The sequence below is a fragment of the Belonocnema kinseyi genome, chromosome 10, assembly GCF_010883055.1.
Source record: "Belonocnema kinseyi isolate 2016_QV_RU_SX_M_011 chromosome 10, B_treatae_v1, whole genome shotgun sequence".
NCBI lineage: Eukaryota > Metazoa > Arthropoda > Insecta > Hymenoptera > Cynipidae > Belonocnema > Belonocnema kinseyi.
Window position 1 is genome coordinate 30,187,856 of NC_046666.1, and position 10,823 is coordinate 30,198,678.

General features: G+C 33.0%; 1 non-coding gene across 1 annotated transcript; it reads left to right on the forward strand.

The window, feature by feature from the left end:
• Positions 1 to 9,356: 9,356 nt before the first annotated feature.
• Trnad-guc lies at positions 9,357 to 9,428 on the forward strand. The gene has a single exon. It is a non-coding gene; the product is annotated as a tRNA-Asp (tRNA).
• The last annotated feature ends 1,395 nt before the right edge of the window (positions 9,429 to 10,823 follow it).

The window sequence follows — 10,823 nt, forward strand, 5'->3', positions numbered from 1 at the left end:
TAGATGACTGGCAAGGAAACACGAAAACGTTTAAAAAAAAGAAAAAAATATTTTTAACAAATTGACGGATACAAATTGGAAATTGTGAAAAGTTCAAGGCGCCAGATAGCCCATTGCGGAGTTTGTGTTAGTGTGCAATGATTATTTGACATGCTAAACCTTGAAGATATAAACTGTGTACAGGGGCGTCGGACCTGTGTGGACTGGGTAGGCTTAAGCCCACACATGAATTTTCATAGGTGGACCTAGTCCACCCTTGAAATAAATAAACCTAATAATAAAATAAACCTAATACCTGTCTTAAAATATTATTTTTGAACATATTTTCGGTGAGCCCACCCATGAAAAAAATCGTTCCGACATCCCTGACTGCGTCAACTGTATACAAAACGGGCACCCAGCATCTTAAAAAAGGTGTCCGACATTTATTCGCGCTAAGAAATTTGTGAACCTACTAAAAGGGAGCAAAAACCAAACAGAAATATCTGAAAATGTAGAATCATCGCTCATCACTAGAACTCTACAATCCATGTTCGACTCGTTCAGAAAGGAAATTCTAGCAACGTCACCTAAGCAAACAGAAGAACTACAAGTATCCATGACAATGCAGGCTAAACAGCTATAGATAGTTTAGAAGCAAATAGATTTAGAAGATGTCTGAATCAAGAGACGACGCTCATAACCTAAATGTTAGGGGGAATGCAGGCAGAGGGAGGATCACAGATTTAAAAATAATATTTTTAACCGCGAATTTTTTAGTTAAAATACAGCGTAGACATGATCTTTTAGCCGATATGAAAAACAAAAACCAGATATTTCTTTGGTAGGGAAAACGAAGCTAAACATAGAAAATCACATCGAAAACTGGAAAATAATAAGAAATGATAGGCCCAATAATAAATGAGGGGGAGGTACAGCCATAATAATAAAAGATAGTCGAAATTGAGGGATTCTCGATGATGTGCACTTCATTAATTTAGAAACAACAATAGTAAAAATTTTGCGAAAAAATTAAAACAATCGTTTTAATAATAAGTGGATATACATCAGGAAAATTTATATTTGCGCAGAAAATATAGATGTAAAGTTACTAACCAAAACAGTATATTCAGAGGTAGGGCAATTAAACTATGATATTGCAAACTTCGAAAATAGCAGAATAACAATATATATAAATTCAAATAAGAACTTTAATGAATTTAGATATTTAAAGACAGCGAAGTGGAAAGCCACACACCCACTCCGAATAAAAAAAGAGTCTTATTATTGTTACTAAAAGAGATACTTAGAGTCTAATAACATTCAAATTGTTAATGTGAATAAGATAAAAGCCCAAAAGTGGTTTAAAGCAAAAAAAAGAGTACGTCTTTCTTAGAGCTTAAATTTATGACTCATTAACTTAGAATACCTGACACCAGTTTATCCTAAACATGTGAAGTAAAACATTTTTCAATGGTAACAATCCTGAAAATGAATGTTTGTGTTAGTTATGGAGGGAAAAATAAAAGTAGTTTCATCCGAAAATGGCTTGGAAAACAGATGGAAAAATTCTGATCATCCTCAAAAAATTATTTAAGGTTATATCATAGAGTGACCACGCCCATATTTTACAAAAAGCCTATCCAAATTATAGTTTCCAGAGATCACCGCGAGGAAATTTGTATACTTCTTTTTCCAGGGTGCTTTGTTATAATTAGGGAGTTTAGAAGTATATCATAGGTCACCGCAGAATCACAATCCTGCGATCTTCTTTTATTTTTGTTTTTATTTGACGTTTACCGCCATTGCAGTGTTTGATTTTCATTCGTTTATTTCATCATTCTCGTCGTTGCACTATTTTATTCATTCAAAAGATAGTTTTCACGATCACACTTCTCATTGCGATTTTCATCTGTTTTTATTATCATTGTTAGGGGATGTGAGATGTACACTTGCGCTCTTTATTTTTTTTCTTGTACCATCTCATTGTGTGACTTTTATTTGTTCCCTGATTTTCATTTTTGCTGATGTAGGCTTCTACACGGCATACTTTATTTATCTCTGTTTATGATTCTCATTGATGTGCTATATTATTTTAATCGAAATATAATATTTTGGATCCCACTAATTATTATGATCTTATTTTCATCCCAAGTACCTCTTACGATCTTCATTTGCTTATTTTCATAAAGCAATGTGACGAGTATAACAGCTGATCAAGTCAGCCCTAAGATCAATATTTTTTTATCCGTATCGAAAAATAAAAATTTGAATAACACATAAATTTTTTGTGGGAAATGTTAATAAATATTAAAGGATCGTTTGCGGCCTTGCAAAGAGTTGGGGGAAGAAATTTTATTTATGAAAATAATGATAATCGACGAACGCGTCTAGTCTTTACAGCAGAAGTTTGACTTCTAACTTTCTCCGTCGGTAATCATGTAAGCTGTTTCACCCACAGACCCGTAGAAGTTCGAAATTATCTAATCGCTGCGCTAATGCTGCTCTGAAACAGCTGATGCGTATGTCAGACACGTACTATCTAATGGTGTAAAATTGTTTATTTGCATTTAAAGTGCAAAGGTTAGTTGTTGCATTATTTGTGTATAATTTTTTTGACCAATTTTGGTTGTTTTGCCCCACTTAGATTAATATAAACCGCATAGCTAGCCCATTGGAAAAATTAAAAATTCTTTGCAGTGTTCTACAGCACGGTCGGTATTTCTCTTATAAAAAAACTTTTTCCATAATCCTAATTAGTTAGGACCAGAGACACATTCCTTGGCGCCCTATATTTAGCGTGCCAAATTTCCAACACGATATCTCATTCCATTTCTGACGTGTGCCCATCCACGCTGAGAGCTTCACTTACTCATTTTTTTTTATTCTACGTACACAGTTTGGCATCTAGCTTCAGGCTCCTTGCTTCTTTTTTGTTATTAGTAGTCGTTGATGTGTTAGTCTGCTTTGTGATCTGCAGTTGTTCTCTTTTACTATTTACGTTCACTTGTTTTCTGATTGTATTAACCGGCTGCCCGTATTGCGATCTTATTACCTAAACCTATCTAAATTACAACAAAAATTCATTTACTTCGTTTGCTATTTAGTGTTTCTAGCTCTTGCTGTGTCTGTTTTTGAGCTACGTATAGGGATTTTAAATATACTATTAGCTTTTATATTAAAAATAGATAATTAACAGTTAATTTCAGAATATCATTAAATTTTTTTAACTGATGAGTATTTAGTGGACATACTTGGTCCGTATCCTGCAAATCAAAATGAGACGGATATCTTAAAAACCATAATTAAAGATCCAAATAGCTTGTATAAGCTTTTGAGGACGAATTATGTCTTCGTTTTTGATCGAGGTTTCCGTAAGATAATCGAAGATTTAGAAGAGAATTTGAAAAAAATAATGATATCTGCTTAATAACTAACCAAAGTTCATAACTGAAGGTTGAATGCATATATTGCTTATTTTTACATCAGAAACCATTGAGTATACCTTTATCACAACTAGTCTTTTATGAGCAGCCTTCAGCCTTTTTCAGCACTGTAAAATATTTCTAACGTAGTAATGAGGGTGTTTGAGTCTAGCTCCTCTCTCTTCAATCGACTGTCGACCAAATTCAGCTAATGTAGCAGTAGGCATCCTTACAGGAAGTACCTTATGCCCTATTAACAGGATGAATTCGAACTCAAGAAAGAGGAGGTTAACCACTTCTCAGTTGCAGAGAAACACCAACTTCGATGCACGTGGGCTGCCTGGAGTCGCCAACTATAAATTTTCTAGGCCAGCTGCAAATACCAAACCTCTCAGTTCTGCGGAGCAACCGACTGCAGCCCTAGCCGGCCGCTTAGAGGCACCGGTTTAACGAAAGCACTAATTCTATACTTGTCAGCTGCCTAAAGGCACCGACTCTGATTCATTGTGACTGCCTGGAGGTCGTACCTCCAGGCAGTCACGAGCTCCGATTTGTCTTGATTTATCAGAATAACTTCTTGGTAAAATCTGTTCCTCTGGTTGACTTAATTAGAGATAAGTTTAGCGCATCCGGGTGACCGGCGGGAGAGAAATACGGTGCCCCTGGGTGACTAAAAGTAGACGGATTCGAAAACTTCAAGTAGCCGAGGACAGTGGGTCGGAGTCCAGATATGATCGAAGAATGTGGAAGTCGGTGCTTTCAAGGAACCAAGAAAAGATAGATTCGATGACTCCTGGCAGGCGAGAAGGGTCGGACTCAGTGCTTTCCGGTAGTAAGAAAGTGTAGAATATGGCGTCCCTATGTGACAAAGAAAACGTAGTTTCGGTACCTCCGGACTTCTGACGAGTATAAAAATCGGTGCATTCTGCTATCCAGACAGTGTCTGAAAGGGCTCCTCATGCTGGCCGGCAGGAACTTTAGACACTATTTGCCTATGCTGACTCCAAGCTCCTTTCTTTCCAATCGTCTGTCAGCCAAATCCGGTAATTTGCGTATAGTCCACCCTGAAAGAAAGTATTTTATGGTGTATTAACTGCATACGGTTTATCTGGAGACGGACAAGTGTCTGGCAACGGGATAGAGAGCTGCCTTCTCAAGTTCCCTGTCGGCACTTCCTATCCGTGCCCCTTAGAACCGACTTCTATACACGTCGACTGCCTGGATACACCCAATTAGACTTTACACGGCTGCTAAGAGGCACCAACTCCGATTCATCTCGGCTGTTGGGAGGCACTAAATTGTACACTCTGTTACACGGATGCGCGAACCCGTACTCATCAGGTACCTAGAGCCACTGACTCTTCTTGGCTGCCTGGAGTCACCGACTATATGTTCTCTCTGTTCCGCGGGGATGGGGACTTCGACCTTTTCGGCTGCTAGGATGCACTAAATCCTTTTTTTCTTGATTCTCTAAAGGCACCGAATCCGTCTTTTCTTGATTCCATGGAGGAACCGACTTCTAAATTGTTTGGTTTCCCTTGGGCTCCGACTTTCATTCTCGTAGGCTACCTCGAGGTACCGAGTCCATCTCACCTCAGTCGTCCGAGGGCACCGAAATCTCCATTCGACCGCCTGCAGGCAACGAACTTCTCTCTCCGTCGCCCATGGTTTCCATTAAAAACCTAATTTTTCCAAGACATTTTCCCCACATTGATCTCTTTTCCCTCTTTACAGGTACGGGTCCGTGTGCTACAAAATTCATGTATATTTGTAATAAAAAGTTTCAGGGATTTGTTTCGTGATACAAATTAATTACGTTTACAATTTAATTACATAGATAACAGATACATAAATTTAGCTTCAAATAATTTTTAAATCTCTATAAATAAAAGGAATATTTCATTTTCATTACTATTTTTTTAATTTCCAAATAACTAAATTTTGTACAGAAGCAAAAGAGAAGAAGATTATTGCGCGACCTTTACCATGTACCACTTAAGCATTTTAGGGTGCTAAATACTTGACGAACGCGATTAATAAGTTTGGAAAAACGTAATTCCCGTGATGGAGTGAAAAGAAAAATAATTTCCAGAAAAGTAGCTAATTCTGATTAAGAAGTATAAATAATTTTGATTTATATGCAGATATATCTAGGCCTCATGCTTTCAACATTTTGTTTATGTTAACCAGACTTTGTTGAAGGACTATGCCCTTTCCTGACTACAGATGGTCCGCTATTGTCACAGTACTCCGACACCCATGTATTTTTCTGGATACATATTTGGTGCGCCAACAAAGCCATCTTCAGTTATCCTGGAGAATGATATTAATCTATCACGTCACATAGTAAGTTTAAAATCATTTTCAATTATCGCTTTGTTTATTGCTAATGAAATACGTATTGCTGAACATTATTCGTTTCTGTTAAAAGTAGTCAAGTGGCAGTTTAAAGTTACGAAACATCTACTAAGTTACGCAATTAAGTTGTAAGTATAGAATAATTTTGTAACATTGCTGTAGGTCATCTTCGAATTTTAATTGTGAATCGAAAAATGTGTAGGTTATTTGGCCAATTACAACTGAAAGATGACCTACAGCAAGGTTATAAAATTATTCTATACTTACAACTTAATTGCATAACTTCAGATATATTACGTAACTCTAAACTGAGACTTGCACACGTTTGAAAGAAACAAACAATGTTCCGCAATATGTGTATCGTTAACAATAAACGAAACGATAATTGAAAATGATCTTGAGGTCAATATGTGACGTGATAGTTTAATCTCATTCTCCTAAACAACTGAAGATGTCTCTGTTGGCGCACCAAATATTTGGCCAGAAAAATACATGGGAGTCGGAGTATTGCGCCTATTGTCACCATCATCTGAGCATTTTCCTCATTCGGTGCCCAGAGGGCACAAAATTTGGCGGCGTTGTTACGACATCCTTACGACAACTTTACGACATCCTGTGTCTATGTCGTTTCGGTGTCTTTGTGATATCGTAAATACATCTTCAGATCATACGACTTATTTACAATATCGTAAAGGCACCTTAACGACATGGATATAAGATGTCGTAAAGATGCCGTAACGATGTCGTAAAGACGTCACTAAATTTTCTGACCACTGGGTGCCGTTCCTGTGGTTCACAGCCTCCCCAATCTTCCTTGCTTCCTTTTGTTCGCCGAATACACTTGCTCTATATAGCGCAATTCTATTTATGACTATTTCGTCGTCTATTGCGCAATACCTCCTCTCTTGGAAATAAGTCACGTGACTTTCAATTCCACCGGATCTTGAGACAAAGTCCAAGCGCACAGATTGTTTACGTTATAATTCGAGGAACCGACTGTTTGATGATCTAACCGTTCTCAGCAAAAGTCAAAACAACTCTTTTCTCAGTGCAGTTAAAAGACTTTGTGACGCCAGTTCCATGATTAACAAAATATTTGCTTATTCTGCAGTCAAAGCTATTACTCTGCAATCTTCGATTTTCCCGATACCTGCTTGCCATTATTTTTCTCGAAATATAGTTCTACTTTTTAATTAAAATTTGTTCGCTTTTTAATTTCAGTTATTTGAAATTAAAACAGTACATTTTAAACTTCAGTTTCATATCTATAATCTGAACATTTTTAAAGTCAGTATCGATTTAAATTCAAAAAATGTGGATTTCATCAATAAAAATTATTTTATTTAATTATTGAATTTTTTTAACTGAAAGGGGTAAAAGCTTATTTTTTCAATTTGAAACTTACAGCTTTAGTAGTGAAATCGTTATAATTTGAATCCGTTGTAAATTTAATAATTCTATATTTATTACATTGAAAATTCACAAATGAAATAATTAAAAAATTTAATTGCTCAAGGTTTCACATTTAAAGTTAAGTTATTCACGTCTGAACACCTGCGCAGTGCTTTTATTTGAATGTACTGAGTTATGAAAGAATGAAACAGAGAACTTTATCTGAAACTTTTTATTTTAAATACATTTATTTTTGAAATATTAAATTTGATAATTTTTTGTTTTAAGCACTCAAAAACGTTGTTTGAAGTTTGATAGTTTTTAATTTGTAAATTAACCTTTTTCAATATTTTTCATTATGAGATTGCATAATTGTGGAACCTTTGAATTTGAATTTTTTTACATTTGTAGGGCTGCTTCTTGAAGATTGTAAAATTTAGAATGCTTAATCTTAAAATGTTTTATGCAATTTTGAAGTTGTCAATATTAAATCTTTTTTAATTTTTATAATACTGTTCCGAATTAGATTCCTTAATATAACAATTCTTTTTCGATTCCTGAAAATTAAAAATTGATATGTTTCCATGGCTTAAATTTGAACACTTTAATGGCAGAAAAAACTTTTTGTTTTTGGAAAAAACTTGCAAATTTCTTATGCTCATTCCTTTTTTCGCAATTTCTTACCATGCGGCTCAAAATTGGACTTTTTTGAAGTATCAATAAGCTTTTTGAATAATGAAAGAATAAAGATACGACCTAACAAAAAATTACTCAACCAAAAAATTAAAAAAAAATTTTTTTTTATTTTTTCAATCTTACACAAATTTTGTTTAATAGTTCAAATATATTTAAACTAAAATTTTAAATTCTGTACATTTTTTAACAGCATTAATTTATTTTCCAAACACATTGATAACATTTTTCGTGTCGCTTGGCTCAAAATAAAAATGATCGATATTGAACAGCGAACAGGAACAGCGAATCTGGAAAAAGAATTATAATGCGCAATTACATTAATTTTCACAAATTTCTGCCACAAGACAGGATTATATTTATTTAAGCATTTTATATCATATCTAAAAAGAAGTGCATTTCTTTTTCTAAATTTTTAAAAAGGGAAGTTTCAAATTCTAGAATATTTTTATTTGAAATTTTTAAAAAAGTTTAAATCAATTCTGATTTTGAAGATAATTATTGTAAATCTGATGAATTGTGACTTGAAAAAGGGATTGTGTTTGATAATCCCATTATTATAAGTTATAAATCAAAATTAAAATCATTTAAAAAAATATTCTGTTCTCTTCTTCTAAATAAAAATATTGTCATTCTTTCTGAAAGTTTGATTTATGTGTGAAAAATTCCATTAGAAAGTTAATTTATAATTATTCCTTATATTAATTCCCTGTTCAAAAAAAAAATCATAAAGAATTCTCTTCCAAACTGAACCCAACCTAGGAGAAAAATTATAATTTCTTACGAAAATTCCCTATCTTAAACAAATAATTTATGTGTTCGCTGATGGCAGAGAGATGACTGCTCAAATTCGTTTTTTTTATTCCGAGTTTTTTATTTTAAATTGAAATTTATAGAATTTTTAAATAAAATTCCTAATAATGAAGTAATTGATCTGCATTCGCTCAAAGTTGAATAACTTCGTACGAAAAATGTATGGATATCGATCCCTAAATAAGCGTTCAATTGTATCTCGTTTAATTTTAATTTGTTTAATTTTAACGTTATTCCCTACTATTAAAAGAAAAACTACGCTTCCTATCAAAAATTGTTTAATGAAAATTTTTTGATAATATTATGGCGAAACATTTGATTAATTTACATTTTATTGTATATTTTGCATTATTTCCAAATATTAATTTTTTGAATTTTCAATGTTATTTTGAATGAATTAACCAAAAGTAATGCCCCCTATCAAAATATCTTCATTAAGAAATTTTTAGACCATTTATGGATGAACAATTATTTTCCATTCACGTTTTTTAGTATCTTGCATAATTTCACCGGAAAATGCAATTTTTAATTTTTACTTATTTTTCTTGGTGTTTAAAACCAGAACCGATGGTGAAAAAATGCTGAAATGCAAAGAAATGGAAAAAAGTTAGTTTTCACATAAAACTAAAACCTTCTCATTGTGCTGAAAATGTACAGAACAAAGTTTTTGAGTGGATATGATCCTCGATAGTGTAATCTTCGGTAGTATAGTGGTAAGTATCCCCGCCTGTCACGCGGGAGACCGGGGTTCGATTCCCCGCCGGAGAGATTTTTTTTTTTTTCAAATCTACATTTCGAGGATTTTATCTGTTTTTTGTTAAGAAAGTTATTTTTTTAAACTTTAGCAGTACAATTTAATTGAATAATTTATTCACACAGAAATTAATAACACTAACTTAATTATTAACAATAAAAGAAGTGAAACATTCCCATCGGTACGTTCGACAATGGGAAAAAGTAAATTTTTTGGTTCAACATACGATTCCGGCTGAACCTGAGGACAGATTTGAATTTTTTTTTAAAGCTGATAAAATTGTAGGGAAAGTTGTCGAGCCTGATTTTTAATTTAGTTACTTAATGTTTTTATAAATAAATAAAAAGACAAAAAAGGCAATTTTTTCTTTTTGACGTTCCCGGTGCTCGTCAATAATAGAAACATTTTTGCAATCGCCGACGTTTCATAGGTTTACAGCATATAAAGACATTCCATCATGTTACGACAAACAAAACAAATTTCATGAGCAAATTATTTTTTGAAGATGTGCTTTCTATAATTTTCAATAATTAATAAAAATAATTACTCTTAAGACTATTCCTGTTATATTATAAAGAAATTTAATAAACAAGTGAATTATTCAGGCATTTGTGATCAGAAAAATTAGTTTGTTCGATGTCAATTTTTTTAAATCAGGAAGCTCGTGATAATTTCAGAACAATTTATAAATTGTTGATAAATTTTATGAAAAAAATTTAATAAACTAATGCATTATTTGGGTATTGGTCGCACGAAAAACTCGTTTTTTTTCAATGTCAGTCCTTTAAATTTGTTTAACAAGAACATAAAAATAATCAACAAATTATTAATCTTACTGAAATTATTGAAAAGTTCCCAACTGAATGGACTGACATTGAAAAAAAAGGAATGTTTCAATCGATAAGAGGTCGAACAATGGATATAATTATTAAATAATTTGCTTATACAACTTTTTTTTGTTTATTTCATTATGATGGAATATCTTGATATAATATAAATCTGTGAAACTTCGGTGATTATAATAATTTTCGTATTATTGACGAGCACCGGGAACGTCAAATAGAAAACATTGTCATTTTTTTGGTCAAATTTATTGATTTATATAAAAGCTGAAAACTAAATAAAAAATCAGGCTTGACAACTTTCTTTGAAATTGTATCAGTTTAAAAAAAACATCCAAATCGGTCTACAGGTTCAGCGGGAATCGTATTTTAAATAAAAAATGAATGGTTAAATGTTATAGTACCTAAAGAAAATTATAAAAAAAGTCTTTTAAATGACAAGATAACTATTTATGTATAGTCTAGGGAATCATTAAAAAAGTGCAAGATTTACTGAAAGTTAACAATACAAACTATGTTACGCTAACGCCAAAAGAGGACAGAGTGCAATCTTTATTTTTAAAGGGG